Source organism: Haemorhous mexicanus, chromosome 4 (genome assembly GCF_027477595.1).
Source record: "Haemorhous mexicanus isolate bHaeMex1 chromosome 4, bHaeMex1.pri, whole genome shotgun sequence".
Lineage (NCBI taxonomy): Eukaryota > Metazoa > Chordata > Aves > Passeriformes > Fringillidae > Haemorhous > Haemorhous mexicanus.
In genome coordinates this window covers 13,976,640-13,993,271 of record NC_082344.1, presented here as the reverse complement: position 1 = coordinate 13,993,271, position 16,632 = coordinate 13,976,640, and the positions used below count along the sequence as shown (strand labels likewise).

The 16,632-nt window shown below is 42.1% G+C and overlaps 1 pseudogene; it reads left to right on the top strand.

Moving 5' to 3' along the window:
* The first annotated feature begins 7,695 nt into the window (after positions 1 to 7,695).
* Positions 7,696 to 10,711, top strand: LOC132326900 (uncharacterized; annotated as a pseudogene).
* Positions 10,712 to 16,632: the final 5,921 nt, after the last annotated feature.

Sequence of the window (16,632 nt, the reverse complement as noted above, 5' to 3'; positions counted from 1 at the left end):
CCCTCCCTGCACTGTGATGTCATTTTGTAAAATGTGAAGTAGTTTCAGAAATTTACTTGAATAACATTTTGAAACTTCAAAATAGATCAAGAAGAAAATTGTGTGAAGACAGAGCATGTTAAAAGAATAAAAAACATGAGATTTAGAGTTAGCTATTGAAAATTCAAAAAGACAACATTGAAATGATGCAATGGATGATTTTAAGGGATTTTTTTTTTTATTTCTTTGATACCAATTATGATCTCAATTTTTTCACCTTCGAAAAATACATCTTGAAAATTGCTACTTTGAAAACTCAAAATATTTCCAAAACAAGGAAATGGATTGATGCAGATGAAAATATCATCTTCTAAATAGTCATCATCTAGTCCAAAGGATTCTCCTCACACAGTAAGCTTTATGGAGATTTCTATCCTCACACAAACACAGAAGAATTTTTCAACTGACTAGAAAATCTGTAAAAACAAATGAACCTTTGAAAAAAAACATCCATAAAGAGCAGGAAATTATATGCATTCATCCTTACGATATGTTGGTTACTAAATATTGCCTCTGGTTTATGGGTGAGTACACTTCCCATTCACACACACATACACCTCCCCCCCTGCACACAGATGTTTGATATTGGGTCTCAAAGAAGGGCGTTATCCTTTTTCTATTCAGTAGACATTGCTTCTCAAAGTCAAGGTGTATTCTTCTTGGATTCTCCTATTGTCTGGATTTATTACCTACAAGGTAATGTGCCTGTGTCTATTCACACGGGGTAGGAGGGGTCATGGAGGGCGGCGATTTGAAAACAACTAGCCGCTTAAGAAAGAGGAGTACTTCTTGAATCCATTGCAAAGGCAAAATATGAAGCCATAATCAGGGGCAGTTTGCTGTACTGGCACTGTTTCTTCTGGAGAGAAAGCTTGGAAAAGCTTTTCGCTAAGATGTAGGCGACAAGAGATGCAGAAGACTGGCAGACGGCAGCTCTCCGAAGGTAGGTGCTGGTCCCCAGCGTCTTTCGTCAGAAGCCGTGCTCCGGAGCGCACCGTGACGTGCACAATGCTCAGTGCGTGAAAAAGCTGCTTCTTCGCCCCCGAGAGATGGAGAGCTCGGCAGATGATGAGACGCGAAGAGCAAAGCCTCACAGCACCGGGATTGATTGTGCAGCTTTCAGACTGAGAGAGGACAGGAGGTAACCAATTTCCAGCAGTTTATACTTACATTAACATTCAAAAGGAAAGAGTTCTTGGATAACTTTCCCTTTGCATCCTTCTAAACCTTATCTAGTACTCCGTTGTCAATCTTACTTTTTCTTTTCGCCTCGGAGCTGGTAAGAACTCAACTAACTTCATGAAAAATGTTTTTGGACACTTGCAGTGCTGGCAGAGTTTCTTCTTGAGAGAAAGCGTGGAAAAGCTTTTCGCTAAGATGTAGACGGTTAGACATGCAGAAAATGGGCCTACGCAGCTCTCTGAAGGTAGGCGCCGGTCCCGGGCTTCTTTCTGCAGCAGCCGTGGTCCGGAGCACTTTGTGACCTTCACAATGGTCTTTGCACGTGTCCGGAAATACCAAAAGAACAAGCACAAGTTTAAGACCTGATTGCCACCATTGTGTAGAGTTTTGCTCGTTCTAGCAGGAATAACTGCCTCATTTTTTACGCTAGGTGTCGCTGCCTATAAAGGTTTGGCTGCTTTTAATCATTTGAGATGCTGGATGTTCAAACAACTAAACATAACATCTTCTGTTTTAAATCAGGTGCTCACTGACGTAGATACTATTAGACCTAGCACACTGCAAATAAGAGCTGTAATAGATTTCTTGTTATTAACACATGGGCACGAGTGTAAGGAATTTGAAGGAATGTGTTGTATGAATCTTTTTCCAGTCGATTTCTTCATATTATCTTGTCCTTGTGTGAGTTTCTTATGAATGGCTGCAGAATGGTCAAAAAGATTCATACAACACATTCCTTCAAATTCCTTACACTCGTGCCCATGTGTAATCCTAACAATAAACCTATTACAACTCTTATTTGCAGTGTGCTATGTCTAAGAGTATCTACGTCATGAACACCTGATTTAAAAAAGATGTTACGTTTAGCTGTTTGAACATCCAGCATCCCAACTGATTAAAAACAGCCAAACCTTGATAAGCAGGGACACCTAGTGTTAGAACTGAAGCAGTTATTCCTGCTGGAACGAGCAAAACTCTACACAATGGTGGCAATCGTGTCTAAAGCTTCTGCTTGTTCTTTCGGTATTCCCCGAAACCACAAAGCGGTTTGCTCGTGTAAAAACCATTGTGAAGGTCACGGAGCGCTCCTGAGCACGGCTTCTGCGCTCTCAATCCCGGTGCTGTGTGGCTTCGTTCTTTGCGTCTAAGCATTAGCTGACGTCACCGTCTCCCGGAGGCGACAAAGTGGCTTTTTCGCGTACAGAGCATTTTGCCAGTCGCGGTGCGCTACGGAGGACGGCTTCTGCCGAAAGACGCCTGGGACCGGCACCTACCTTCGGAGAGCTGCGTCTGCCCATCTTATGCGTCTCTTGCCACCTACATCTTAGCGAAAAGGTTTTCCGCGGTTTCTCTCAAGAAGAAACTGTGCCAGCACAGCAAGCATCCCTGAAACTTTTTTCATGAAGGTAGTCGAGTTCTTACCATCTCCGGGGCGGAAGCAAAAAGTAAGATTGTGCACGGAATGCTGCATAAGACTTAGGAGTATGCAAAGGGAAAGTTGTCTAAAAACTCTTTCCCTATGTATGTTAATATATATATAAACTGCTGGAAATTGGTTAGTTTCTTTCATCTCTCAGTTTGAAGGCTGTGCACTCAATCCCGGTGCTGTGCGGCTTTGTTCTTTACATCTCAGCATCTGCCGAGATCACCGTCTCCTGGAAGTGAAGATGCGGCTTTTTCACTCACAGAGCATTGTGCCGGTCGCGGTGCGCTCCAGAGCACGGCTTCTGCTGAAAGACGCCCGGGACCAGCACCTACCTTCGGAGAGCTGCCGTCTGCTCGTCTTCTGCGTCTCTTGCCGCAAACATCTTAGCAAAAAGGTTTTCCATGCTTTCTCTCCAGAAGAAACTGTGCCAGCACAGCAAACTGCCCCTGATTATGGCCTCATATTTTGCCTTTACAGTGTATTCCAGAAGTACTCCTCTTTCTCAAGCTGCTAGTTGTTTTCAAATCGCAGGTCTCCATGTCCCCTTCTACCCCGTGCTAATAGACAGAGGCACATTACCTTGTAGGTAATAAATCCAGGCAATAGGAGAATCAAAAAAGAATAGGCCTTGACTTTGAGAAGCAATGTCTACTGAATAGAAAAAAGAAAATCCCCTCTTTGAGATCCAATATCAGACGTGTGCAGGGCGGAGGTGTATGTGTGTGTGTGAATGGGAAATGTACTCACCCACAAACCAGAGGCAATATTTAGTAACCAACATATCGTAAGGATGGATGCATATAATTTCCTGCTCTTTATGGATGTTTTTTTTCAAAGGTTCATTTGTTTTTAAAGATTTTCTAGTCAGTTGAAAAATTCTTCTGTGTTTGTGTGAGGATAGAAATCTCCATAAAGCTTACTGTGTGAGGAGAATCCTTTGGACTAGATGATGACTATTTAGAAGATGATATTTTCATCTGCATCAATCCATTTCCTTGTTTTGGAAATATTTTGAGTTTTCAAAGTAGCAATTTCAAGATGTATTTTTCGAAGGTGAAAAATTGAGATCATAATTGGTATCAAAGAAATAAAAAAAAAAGACCCTTAAATTCATCCATTCCATCATTTCAATGTTGTCTTTTTGAATTTTCAATAGCTAACTCTAAATCTGATGTTAAAATCTTTTAAAATGCTCTGTCTTCACACAATTTTCTTCTTGATCCATTTCTAAGCTTCAAAATTTTATTCAGGTAAGAGAAAATTCCTGAAACTACTTCCTGTTTAACAAATTGACATTACAATTGAGGGAGGGAGAAAGGGAGGAATGGAAGGGAAGAAGATATTGAAAGAAAGAAGGAAGGAAGGAAGGAAGGAAGGAAGGAAGGAAGGAAGGAAGGAAGGAAGGAAGGAAGGAAGGAAGGAAGGAAGGAAGGAAGGAAGGAAGGAAGGAAGGAAGGAAGGAAGGAAGGAAGGAAGGAAGGAAGGAAGGAAGGAAGGAAGGAAGGAAGGAAGGAAGGAAGGAAGGAAGGAAGGAAGGAAGGAAGGAAGGAAGGAAGGAAGGAAGGAAGGAAGGAAGTGGCGGAAGGAAGTGGTGGAAGGAAGTGGCAGAAGGAAGGAAGAGGCAGAAGGAAGTGGCGGAAGGAAGGAAGCGGCGGAAGGAAGGAAGGAAGGAAGGAAGGAAGGAAGGAAGGAAGGAAGGAAGGAAGGAAGGAAGGAAGGAAGGAAGGAAGGAAGGAAGGAAGGAAGGAAGGAAGGAAGGAAGGAAGGAAGGAAGAAAAAAACAGAGAGTGAAAGGAAATTCCCAAATGTCAGAAGCATTAAAAAGAATAAAATATTTTTGTTCATGATATTTAAGTGCCCAAATTTTCCTACATATAATAATGCTAAAAGGAGCTTCTATGTGAGAGCAAAACAGTTTAACTGGATGGCAGTTTCTCAGAATCAATAGTCTGTTTTTCTATCTTCAGCTAGTTACTGCTACTGCAGAGAATGAATATTACCACAGAATAATAGAATGGTTTGGATTGGAAGGGACCTTAAAGTTCACCTAAATTTACCCCACATGTCGTTGGCAGGGACACCTTCCACTAGACCGCCTTAAGCTCAAAGACCCATTCAAGCTGGCCTTGAACACTTCCAGGAATGGGTCACCCACAACATGTTCCAGTGTCTCACCAGCCTCCTGGCAAGGAATTTCTTCCCAATACCCAAAGGAAACATATACTCTTCAGGTTTTAAAGCCATCAACACTTTTCCTATTGCTCCATGCCCTTGTGTAGCTCATCTGCCTCCTTCTGCTAGGCTGCCTTCAGATACTGGAGGACTGCTCTAACATTTGCTCAGAGTCTGCTCTTCTCCAGGCTGAGAAGATGCCTGGAGCACTCTGGCTTGATGACAGGCTCCCTGAGCTACACTGGGGGCTCAGACCATTCTTCTTCTTGGACTTGTTGAAGGATGCACAAGCACTGCTGATTGTGCTTCATTGTGGTACAGGTAATAAATAGTTGATTGTTTCAATAAAGACACACTTGAAATGCTAAGAGCCAAATTTTAAAGCAAAATTAATTGGAGAAAGATTCCTAAACGTGTGGCCTATTACCCCAACCCATCTATTGGTTGTAAATGACCTTCCGTGCTGATGTTATGATGCATGAACCAAAGCCAAGTGATGTATACTACTTAAGACAGATGTTCTACCTGCTTACTAGAATATGTGCTTACAGTTTTAAAGCAATCCCCTGAACATTAAGAACAAGAGATTACCTCATGAAGTAATGAAGTGCTTTGGTTGGAAGTAAAATGCATTTGAAGGAAATGGGTTTGTGGGCGAGCACAGCAAGATCTCAGTAGAGTGCCAGCTTAGTTCTCTGCTTCAGAGATAAGTGAAGCAATTCAGGAATGTCTTTCCATGAAAATTGTTTACAGATCTTTCTGCACAATGTTTACCAAGCAGCATCAGAAATGTGTGCAAATAATAGACTAGTCACTACAAGGTTGTCATCCGTGAGTGGTAGGGCAACTCAGACTCATAGCAGTGGTTTTGCTGTTGTGCCTCAGAATAGACAGAAAAGAATGAGGAAAACTAATTTTTCCATCTAGTTTCTTTCAGTATTGAAAGTGGCGCCCTGGAAAATGCTAAGATAAACTCTGAAATGTTAAGCCTTGTGTTTTACCTGCGTAAGTAGTATAATTGCTAGCTGAAATGATTGTTTTGTGATTAAAATAATTATTGCATAATCATAAGAAGAACAATGAGAAACTCTGTGTTCCTAGTCTAAGGTGGCCATGCTTGGCTGAAATCTATGTATACTATAGAACAATGTAAGTTTAATAATTAACATGAAAGTTATATAACGATAGAATATAAAAGCATATCCATCCCGAACCTATGTCGGAGTCAGATTTGGGTCTTTACCCCTGACACCCAGAGCTCTTCAATAAAAGCACCTGCATATAATCATTTCTCGTGATTATGTGTTGCTCAACGCTAACAAGTATTGGCGACCCAGATGGGACCCTGTGAGTGCTGCTGTGCGAGTTTGCGACTCGATCACGCTCCAGCCGGCACCGAGGGATTCTCGAGGAGCCCATCGGCCACGACCGCTTCTGCCGCTCACAATGTCCCCGGGAGAGAGGTAAGGTGCTTTTATTTTGGTTTGGGTGCCTGCCAGTAAGACGGAGCGAAAGCTACGCTTGGTTGGGCTAAGGAATTCCTGGTGGTATTGCCTAGGCGCCGTCCGTAAGACAATAGCGAAAGCGTTGCTGGTTCGGCTTTGGTATTTTTGGTTGGAGAAGCTCAAAGGAATTTTGGGCAGCAATGCCTCTATTCCACAAACTTCTCCTTTGGGGTGCTTAATAGCACATTGGAAACAGGGTAATTTTGGGGAAGAATTATGTAAAGCTAAGTTGATTAATTACTGTAATACATGCTGGCCAGAATGTGTCTTGGAGAATGGTGAAAAATAGCCAAAATACGGGACTTTGCAATATAACAGTATTTCACACTTAATGTTGTTTCGTAAGCAAGAAGGAAAAAAAAAAAAAAAAACAAAAAAAACACCCCACAATGGATGAGGTTTCGTATGTTGATTTGTTTTTCTATTTGCGGGAAAGCCAGAATGGCCGGATGAATGTAGATTAATGGTGGTTAGAACATCTGCAAATGATAAGTGTGGAGTTTGCGAGAAACATTTTCTAAAACATTTGGCATTGAATAGGGAAAATTATACAGATATTGATTTACAGGTAGCTCTAATAAGACTAAGAGAACCTTACCCTATCCACCTGCTTCATCTGTCCTTGTCCCACTGCCTGCCCCTACCTCACCTGATCCTAAGCCTGTCTCATCTAGTACACCTTTCTCTCTTTATCCTCCTCTCCCATCATCACCTGATTCCTCTTCCTCGAAAGTTGGGCAAAGCCTGGCCATGATAGAAAGGAGGGAGAGGGATGCAGGTGAAAAAGATGGTGATGGTATAATGAATCAGCGATCCCAGTGGCCCGCAGAACCTGAAGCCGGTCGGTGCTTGCCCTGGTTGTAGAAAGAAAAGACATAGGCAGACAAAAATGGACTGTGATTGCTCCCTTGCGAAAAGGTGTGGGAGTGGAGGGGTCAGTGTTTGTAGAAGTGCCTTTTTTCCTGCAGATTTAATTATTTAGAGGCGGTCAGCTAGAACTTGTAGCGAAGGTCCTGGTAAGGTAGCATGAGTAGTGAAAATAGTTATGAAAACTCAGAATCCTGAGGGTGGCCTGGAGGGTGTATAATAATTGCGAAAGAGAAGCTGGTGGGGGGCAGCAGCAAAATCTTTGGAAGTAGTAGAAGGAAAAGGGAGCCCAAGTTTCGGGGGACGTGGCGGAGGTAGTTGTGGTAGAGGACCAGTTATGCAAGGGTTAAGCCTAAATCAATGTGCGTATTGCAAGCGAGAGGGGCATTGGAAGAGACAGTGCCCAAACAAGCCAAACAACCCGTTTCACCAGGGCAATCAGTTCCAGCAGGAAAACATTGCCAAGGCAATGGTGTTAGGTGAATATAATTGCTGACTAGACATGGAACCCGTAAAACAGGTTAAAGAACCTGTCATAACTATACAGCTAGGGCATAAGGAAGTCAAATTTCTAGTGGATACTGGAGCTACCTACTCTGTGCTGAATGATCTACAAGGAAAAATTGGAAATAAGCAAACAACAATAGTTGGGGCTACAGGGAAGGAGGAAAATCGGCCATTCTTGCAACCCCTAGATTTGTGCTTTGGGAACAAGACTTTAACGCATGAATTCCTATATGTACCTGAGTGTCCAATTCCGCTTTTAGGGAGGGATCTGCTGGCGAAACTTGATGCGGTAATAACCTTTGAAAACGGGGAACTTGTAATGAAAATACCTGAATCAAAGACGGGACAGATTTTAATGATCAAAGAAAAACCAGTTCCCTCTATCCCTAGGAAGGTAGATGATGCAGTGATTCCTTCTGTATGGGAAATGGATATACCAGGGAAATCTAAATTGGCACAACCAGTGCATGTAGAATTAAAGGAAGGGGCAAGAGCTGTACAAATCAAACAGTATCCCATAAAACCAGAAGCACGGCAAGGAATAGTAAAGACTATTGAGAAATTCTTGAAGTACCAAATTTTAGAAGAATGTGAATCAGAATTTAACACACCAATATTTCCAGTAAAGAAACCAAATGGAGAATATAGATTAGTGCAGGATTTGAGAGCAATAAATAAAATAACAAAAGACATTTATCCAGTGGTAACAAATCCCTACACATTGCTAACATCCGTAAAGGAGATCTATAAATGGTTTACTGTAATTGATTTAAAAGATGCCTTTTTCTGCATTCCCCTTGACAAAGAAAGTAGGAAACTGTTTGCCTTTGAGTAGGAAAACCCAGGCAACAGAAGAAAGACCCAGCTCACCTGGACACGATTACCACAACTATTTAAGAACAGTCCGACTTTATTTGGAAACCAACTGGCAAAGGAGCTGGAAATTTGGACCAAAAATGGGCAAGTACCAAGAGACCAATACCTATTGTTGCAGTATGTTGATGATATACCAATAGCTACAGAAGAAAAAGCAACCTGTATAAAGGTAACCATTGAGATTTTAAATTCACTGGGAATGGGAGGTTACCAAGTATCCAGAGGAAAGGCACAAATTGCCCAACAGACTGTGATCTACCTGGGATGTGAAATTTCACAAGGGCAACGAAAACTAGGTACTAACCGTATCCAAGCTATCTGTGCTATTCCAGAGCCCCAGAACTTACAGGAGCTGCGAGTCTTCCTCGGGATGGCAAGATGGTGTCGCTTGTGGATCATGGACTATGGACTGATTGCGAAACCCCTGTACGAAGCTCAGAAGAAGCAGCCATTCACCTGAGGCAAGCCACAGAAGGAAGCCTTCCTAAAACTAAAAGAGGCACTGACAACTGCTCCAGCATTAGGGTTACCTGATCTGTCTAAAGATTTTCAGCTGTTTGTACATGAAAGGCTATGCCTAGCACTAGGAGTCCTGACCCAATGTCTGGGAAGTTGGAAAAGGCCGGTGGGCTACTTTTCCAAACAACTTGACAACATAAGTGCGGGGTGGCCTCCGTGTCTGCGGGCGGTCGCAGCCACCGTGATGCTGATACAAGAAGCCAGGAAGCTTACTATGGGAAGACACATAGATGTCTATGTACCACACATGGTAACCACTGTCTTAGAACAGAAGGGGGGCCATTGGCTATCTCCAAGCAGGATGATAAAATTCCAGGTAGTCCTGACTGAGCAAGATGATGTCACATTAAAAACAACTAACCTTTTGAATCCAGCTTTGTTCCTAGGTACCACAACTGAAGAAAGCCCATTGGAACATGACTGTGTAGAGGTAATAGAGTACACTTATTCAGCAAGAGAAGACTTGAAAGACGTCCCGCTAGAGCAGCCGGAGTGGGAGCTATTTACAGATGGGAGCAGCTTGGTGGAAAACAGAACCAGATACGCTGGATATGCAGTAACAACAGTCAGCACAGTAGTGAAAGCAAAGGCATTACCACCAAATACATCTGCCCAGAAGGCAGAACTGGTTGCTCTAACCAGAGCACTAGAATTAAGTGAAGGGAAAAAGGTAAATATATGGACTGACTCAAAATATGCCTTTGGGGTAGTGCATGTACACGGAGCACTGTGGAAAGAAAGAGGATTATTGTCTTCTCGAGGTACACACATTAAACACCAAGAGGCAGTCCTGCAACTGATAAAAGCAGTACAAAAACCTGAGCAAGTGGCAATTATACATTGTAAAGCACACCAATCAGAAAGCTCCAAAATCTGTGAAGAAAATCGAAAGGCAGACTGGGCAGCCCGACAAGTTGCTCGAGAGGTGCAAACAACAATGGCATTGATATCTTCAAAGCTCAATATATCCCAGTTTAATCTGCCTCCAAAACCAAGATATTCAGTAGAAGATGAGAGACTGGCACGTTTACTGAATGCACAAAAGAACTAGGAAGGATGGTATTTGACTGCACAAGGACAAATAGTGGTACCCCCCCTTGATAATGAGAGAAGTTCTACGAATTAAACATAACGAATGTCATTGAGGCGCAGAGGCATTGGTAAAATTGCTAAAGCAGAATTTAATTTCGGTACGGATGTTAACAATGGCAAAATCAGTCATGTCAAAATGCGATGTCTGCTTGAAAAACAACCCAGTGGCTAGGCAACAGGCACAGCTAAGAAGAATTCGGATAGGAATAGAGCCAGGAGATTATTGGCAGGTAGATTTCGTAGAATTGCCAAGAACTCGAGGATACAAATACCTGTTAGTAGGGGTTGACACATTTTCCAGATGGCCAGAAGCCCTTCCCTGTCGCACAAACCAAGCAAAAGAAACAGTTAAGTGGTTACTACAGGAAATTATTCCCAGGTTTGGGGTACCCCTAGGGGTATCATCAGATAGGGGGCCCCATTTCATAGCTACAGTAGTAAAAGAAGTAAGTAGATTGCTGGGGATAACTTGGGACCTCCACACACCGTGGAGACCCCAGTCAAGTGGACAAGTAGAGAGGATGAATCAGACACTAAAAAGGCAAATCAGTAAAATATGCCAAGAAGCCAAGCTGCAGTGGCCCCAGGCTTTGCCAATAGCACTGTTGAGGATTAGGATAAAACCTAAGAGCGGGATGTCAGTCAGTCCTTATGAGATATTGTATGAGAAACCATATAAATCTCCTGAGCCAAACCCTAATGTACACATTACAGGAAAACAGGAAGTGTATAATTATGTTATGTCTCTTGGGAAAGCTTTAGCTCGGCTCCGGAGCATCCTCCTGTGGAATAGACCAATAACTCTCGAGAACCCAGTTCATAACATACTTCCAGGAGACGAGGTGTACATTAAAAACTGGAATGAAGAACCGCTGAAAGAAAAGTAGAATAGACCCTATCAGGTACTGCTGACCACCTTTACAGCAGTGAAAGTAGCCGGTGTGGACCCCTGGATTCACTATACCCGAGTGAAGAAAGTCCATCCTGGATCACAGACTGTGTAAACTGTGGAACCAAGACTGCAGATAAGATGTGTTTAACTACTTTGAGAATGCTATTAGTAATTGTGCTAATATTATGGTCATTAATGTCTTTGAGATGTGGAATGCAAAAAGATCAACTAACCACTCTTCATTCTAGAATGAAGAGAGAGGCAGAAACACAAGTGATAAAAATTTCTAACGCAGTTCGAGCTGAGAATGTAATGATTAGATTAGTCAAAGATTTTGCCAAAATACAAAACAGCAGTAAAATAACTGCCTGTCTGCCAATACCTAAGGCAGCAGGAGATCCAGTAAATTGAGGAATCATAACATCAAAACTACCTGAAATACAAAAGAACAAAACAATTGCATGCAAACTGGTACTTGAACCGAGACAGGTAGTCAAAGAAACTTGGGAGAAAGTAAGAACATAGATGAGACCTATGAGCCAGAAAGACTGTATTCTAAGTGATGGCATACTAGGAACCCCTTTGAGACAGTCAGCAGGCATCACACAATGGCAATGCTATTTGCCACATTATAAAAAGATCATAGAAAATGTTACAGAAACTACTCTGGTATGGAAGTGAGAGGCCGAAGATCAGAAAGATCAGATAGAGCCTTAGGACTGTGCGTAGTCTGTGAGTATACTTCAAAAATTCCAATATATGGCAAACACCCCTTGGTGTATTAAGTGGGAAAGTTCTGAGAGTGAAACAGATCCAGCAGTAACATACACTGCCACTAGTAGCAGAACGTGGGCAGACAAAGTAAGTTAGTGGGCATGCAATAAAACTTATGACTGCCCTTCTGATGATGCAGAGATAAAACAGATACCACCCCTGGCAATAGCCCTAAAGATTGGTTGTGCTTGCAGAGAGATCAAACATTAACAAGGCAAAATGAATTATAAAGTGATTATAGGATGTACCAAGAGTACAATTAAAAGTCCAGGACAATTTGTATGGGTAACAAGCGATGGTACCTGGACAACACATCTGCCTGTAGATGGGAAAGTAAAGGAAATTACTTTGGGCCTCCCAACCTTATGTCCAATTTGGAAAAAGTCCCCATTTAATGGAAAACATGAACTTCTGCAGATAAGAGCAAGACGAGAAGTTCTAGACAACAAAAATCCAGATGACACTTGGCAAGAACCCTCTAGTGGAGTGAAATTTAGGTGGGCCCTAAAGTCTTTACTCGGTCCTATAGCAAACTATCAGAATAGAGAGATGCTGTACAAACTTACAGGCCAAGTAGATAGACTAGCAAGAATCACCCGAGAAAGATTTAAAAATTAAACGTACAATTACAAGCCACCACAAAAATGACTTTGCAAAATCGATTAGCCTTAGATTTGTTACTCCTGAAGGAGCATGGAGTATGTGGATTTTTAAAGAGACGAGTTGATCATTGCTGCGTTCACATCCCAAATGTAACTGCAGATGTAGAATATGACATCAATCAGTTGAAACAAATAGAGCATGAAGCACAAGAAGAGCAAAAAGATTTGACTACAAGCTGATGAGGAAAAATCTTTAAAAGGTTAGAGTGGAATGTGAGTTCATGGATTAAATCTATCATTGAGAGTGTGATAATCTTACTAATTGTATTCTTAGCAATTTGGCTAGTTTACAGCATTTTAAGGAGAGAAATACAGAAGAAAACTTCCTGGAACCAGAAAATAATAAAGGCACTGACATGAGATCCATGCCCACTATCTTCTGGTTCTCCGGCCCGTGATAGCATCCACGACAAATTTTACATCGACCCTGGATTTGAAGAACATCAAAGATAAATTGAGAAGTAAAGGACTGTATCAAGTGAAAACATTTACACCTATAGTGAAGAGAAAATGCTTTCAAAGGGGTGATAATGATAGTGGCGCCCTGGAAAATGCTAAGATAAACTCTGAAATGTTAAGCCTTGTGTTTTACCTGCGTAAGTAGTATAATTGCTAGCTGAAATGATTGTTTTGTGATTAAAATAATTATTGTATAATCATAAGAAGAACAATGAGAAACTGTATGTTCCTAGTCTAAGGTGGCCATGCTTGGCTGAAATCTATGTATACTATAGAACAATGTAAGTTTAATAATTAACATAAAAGTTATATAACGATAGAATATAAAAGCATATCCATCCCGAACCTATGTCGGAGTCAGATTTGGGTCTTTACCCCTGACACCCAGAGCTCTTCAATAAAAGCACCTGCATATAATAATTTTTGGTGATTATGTGTTCCTCAACCCTAACAGTATTGGTTCCAAGAGTATTTTCCTGCCCTCAGGAGACAGCAAAAACTGTCAACAACTGAAATGCTTTAGAACTGGAAAAGATCTGAATCACAAATATTTATTTTCAAATATAATTTAAAACGTCAGTCATAACGGTAAAACAGATTGAGCTATTTAAAGATGAATGTTCTATACATACTAAAACATTCCCAGAGATAACTCTTGTGTCCTAAGTCTGTTTAAAAGTCTAGAGTTCCTGGTAAAAAACTTATATGCAGATGAGGTAGCTACATGATAGTCTCTTTCCAGCTTAATTATACTCTTCACTCTCACCACCTCTACCGGTTGATTTTCGTAAGTTCTTAGAAAACAGTAATTTAACTTTTTTAGTTCTATGAAAAAAAATGGAAGTGATAAGAGTTCTTTGCACTCCCTGTTTTCTGAGAAGCCTGACCATCAAGCCTTAGGAACTTGATCATGAGTTTTATTTCATCTCAAAATAAATTTTAAGGGAGTGGCAGAGAGAATGGGAGCCTCAGGCATAACAAATTAGGCTTCTAATTCTTGTATTGTCCTACTTACCTACGACAAGAACTGGAAAAAGGACAGATTAGAGTTAGCAGCTGTTGAACATTTGCACATACTCTTCCACTAAAGAAGAGGTCAAGGATGCTTTTCTGGCCCTCCCTCCACAAGCTGCAGCTTCCTTCAAGGCACTTTCACCTGCTGTGGCATGGAGCCCTCCACCAGCTGCATTGTAGGTATGTATTCCTCCATGGTTCTCTAGGGGCTGCTGGGAGACAACCTCCTTCACTAGGATATCTCCAGGGACTGCGGGGGATTCTTTGCTCTGTCAACTGGAACACCTCCTCCTCCTCCATCTTGTCTCACTTTAGTATCATGGAGCTGCTTCCCATACTCTTTTTTCCCCTCACTTGCCACTGCCTATTCATATGTTTTGGGCTTTTGACCATATATTCTCACAGAGACTGATGGGCAAAAATGTTGCAAAAATGTGTCTTGCTAGAAAATGACATGCGCTACAAAACCATGATTTTCTAGAAAAGAATAGTGGAGGTACAAATATACTGCTAAAGGTCCGGAAAATTGACAGTGCTTCATTGTAAAACATCCCCTCATTTTGCCTTCTTTCTCCTTAAGATCTGGAAAGAATACTGGGCAGGAGACAATGCTGTTTCAAGGAAAAGACGTTTTTAGGATTCTGGGGTGCGTGTTCAACTTTCTTGAGAACATTGAGGAAAGGCACTTTGTCTTTTGTGGTAAATATCATTAGGCAGTAGTGACAAATTCCGACCAACATGAGCAGGTCAAAATCTGTTGAGACCAAGCAATATACCTTGAGTGGCCAGGACAGAACCATAGAGTCGTAGAATCAGTTGAATTGGAAGGAGCCCGTCAGGAGCATCAAGTCCAACTTCTGGCCCTTCATGGGACCTTCCTCGAGAATTACACCAGATGCCTGAGAGCAATGTCCAAAAGCTTCCTAAACTTTAGATAGGCGTGATGCTGTGACCACTCCCTGGAGAGACTCTTCCAACCCAGCCAACCTCTGGTTAAAAGACTTTTTCCTGATACCCGACCTAACCCTCCCCTGACTCAGCGGCATGCCATTTCCTTGAGCTCTGTCCTTGTAAATTTCATTTGTGAACTTTCTAATACCTTCATGCCTTTTTTCATTGTGGCACCAAAAGCTGCCCCCAAGCACTCAAGGTGAGGCCGCCCCAGAGCAGAGCAGAGCAGAACAGAGCAGAGCAGAGCAGAGCAGGACAATGCCCTCCCTTGCCCTGCTGGTGATACTGTGCCTGATGCACCCCAGGACAGGCTTGGCTCTCCTGGGGTGCATCAGGCCAGGGCACTGCTGATGCACATTCAGCTTGCCATTGGCCAGGAGCCTGGGTTCCTTTCTGCACTGCTTCTCTCCAGCCTCTGGCTCCCTAGTATATACACACACGCACCACGATTGCCCTGTCCCAGGTGCTGAATTCAGCACTCACTCTCGTACAACTCCATATGGTCGGGGATTGCCTGTGGGAATCCTTGAAAACAGAGGATTTTGGGAAAGCTGCAAAAGGCAGGCCTCTGAGACAGCAGAACTGTGATTGGAGCTAAGCAGTAGTCATAAAGTTTGTCAGCAGAAAAATGATAGAAGAAGTAGAGAAGTAAGGACAAATAGAACAATGGCCTGTGTGTTAACGCTTGACCAAAAGAACTCCCTAAGCTACAGCAAAGTATATCCAGCCAGATGTTAGGAAGTTCTAAGCTTAATAATGGAGCTCTTTGCATTGTATCTTAAGGCTTACAAGCAGGTCTTGTATTCAAAAGAAGCAAGCATTCTTTTAACCAAAGGTATGTGTGCTTCTAGGGATTGGATAGAACTACTGTCAATATGCTTTTGCTTTGTGGGATTGGTCAAAAAACTTTTCAAGGAAGTTGTAACATCAAGTTCTTTGTCTGCTGCTGGATGTGAGCTGCTGGCATCTTCCCACTGTCATAACCATGTCATGAGACTGATGCTGGAAAATACAACAGCCCCTTTCGTGATTTGTGCATAGACTCCTGGCCTGCCATAAATGCCCATCTCTCTTATTTGTCCAGATCTCTCTTGCAGGGTCTCACTGGCCTCAAGGGAGTTAGTTCACAGCTCCTCCCAATGTAGTGTCTCTGGCAAACGTGCTTAATATTCCTTCAAGTGCCGAGTCCAGGTCGTTCCAAAGATGTTGAAGAGAACTGGCCCAAGGATGATATTGTCTTAGCCACTGAAATTAGCGCTTCATGCTTCTTCTTGCTCCTTAGTGCAGAAATCACAACAAATATCTTCTTTGTTTCTTTTCTATCCATGCAGATATCTTTGCTTATGCTCATGCTTTTTATCCCAACAGCAGCTGACACGACATTTACATACACAGCAGGAGCACGCTTTTCCTGCTCTTACTAGACTTAACAATTTTGCAATCTGTCAATCAGTGACCTTTGCAACTGAAGTCAGACCTTCAGCATTTCTCATCAAAAGAGTAGAATGTCCTCAGAAGAAGAGAAAACTTTGCTGCATACTCTGTAAGCCTGCAGAATATATCATAAGGAGTTAGCATCACAATCATTTCAGCACTGACCCTATACTTGAGCAGTGAAAAAACTTCAAAGAAGAGCTATTTAATGCAGCAACATATCTGAGAAATGAAACAACTAGGATCTTCCAAACTGGTCCC